Source organism: Eurypyga helias, unplaced genomic scaffold (genome assembly GCF_000690775.1).
Source record: "Eurypyga helias isolate BGI_N326 unplaced genomic scaffold, ASM69077v1 scaffold12300, whole genome shotgun sequence".
Classification (NCBI taxonomy): domain Eukaryota; kingdom Metazoa; phylum Chordata; class Aves; order Eurypygiformes; family Eurypygidae; genus Eurypyga; species Eurypyga helias.
The window spans coordinates 1-1,303 of record NW_010226289.1 but is presented as its reverse complement, the minus strand read 5'-3'; positions in this window follow the sequence as shown (position 1 = coordinate 1,303).

Genomic DNA, 1,303 nt, shown 5'->3' with positions numbered 1-1,303 from the left:
AGTCAGAGGTGGAAACTTGGAAACAGCAACAAAAAAATAATCAGAAAGCTTTTGAAGGCAAAACTTCTGCAGTTTAGAAAGCTCTTTACAAGGCCAACTGTTTGCAAATAAAGGTACTAGTGATTAAAATCACTGGCTCCTTGAAGAAAATAATGTGTGGTTAATCGGACTCTAGAGAAGAAACCTCAGGCTGAGGGGGGAAGCGTTTCATAGCAGTGATCCGTTATTGATACAAATGAAAACACTGAAAAATGTAAATTAGTGAGTAGAACATGCTCTGAAGTTTGTGGGGATGAAGCTAGTTTGTGCCCTTCCCAGAGAAGCCCAAGGAGCCCAGCACGCTGAAATATTGAGAAAGAATGAGCCACCCCAAGGATCCTTTTGCTGCTTTAAAGACCAACCAGTGCTTGGTAGCTGTGCCAATCTTTCGGGTTGTTTAATGTATCAGTAATAGATGACCTTGATTAAAATAAACCCGTGTCCAACCAAACAAGCGCTGGCACCTTGACCAGGAGCGAGCCCAACGTCTCCGCAGCGGGGACCGTGCTGCCCGCAGCACTGTGCCGCAGACCTGTCCCGAGGGGGGTTCCTGTGGGGTGGCCCCTGCCAGCTTCCCAGGCAGCTGCAGCCGGCAGCTCGCTGGGCACATCCCACCGGGCAGGCTGCGGGGTCCATTTGCGTGGCTGAGCCTGCAGCATGGACACCCCCAGCCCGAGAACCCCGCCTCGCAGCACGAGCGCTCCTCCAAGAGATGCGCCTGCCACAGCACGGTGCCACCCGCGCACTCCCCAGGCCATGGCCGTGACAGTCGCCACATTGCATCCCTGCTTACAATGCCAGAGGTGGGTACCTGGATCCGGGAGCTGGACTTGGAACAACTTCTCGTACCGTCTCTGTAGGACACAGCTGGCGTTCTTTTTCAGCCGGGGGATGCAGCGATTCAGCCTGTGCTGCGTAATGACACACCAGCACCCCCTGACAAGTACTGAGAATGCCTGGCACTTTAGGGAGTTAAAAAAAGTCTGTGCGATGAGCCAACAACGAGTTTTGCCAGTGGCAACACAGGTAGTTTGCTTTTCTCGCTATTTCCAGTTAAATAATTAGCTTTTTGGGGTTTTTTTTGTGCACATCTTGTTTTTCTCTAAGTGCCACCTGCATGTTTTCACTGGGAAGTTAATTGCTACCTACCTGCTCCGGTGGTGAGGTGGGCGAGACGACTGGGGGGCTGCAAGCATTAGCACCACAGCAGAGGTGTTCACAATGAGATTTCGGGAACAGGGAAGAACACAGAATCACAGAATCA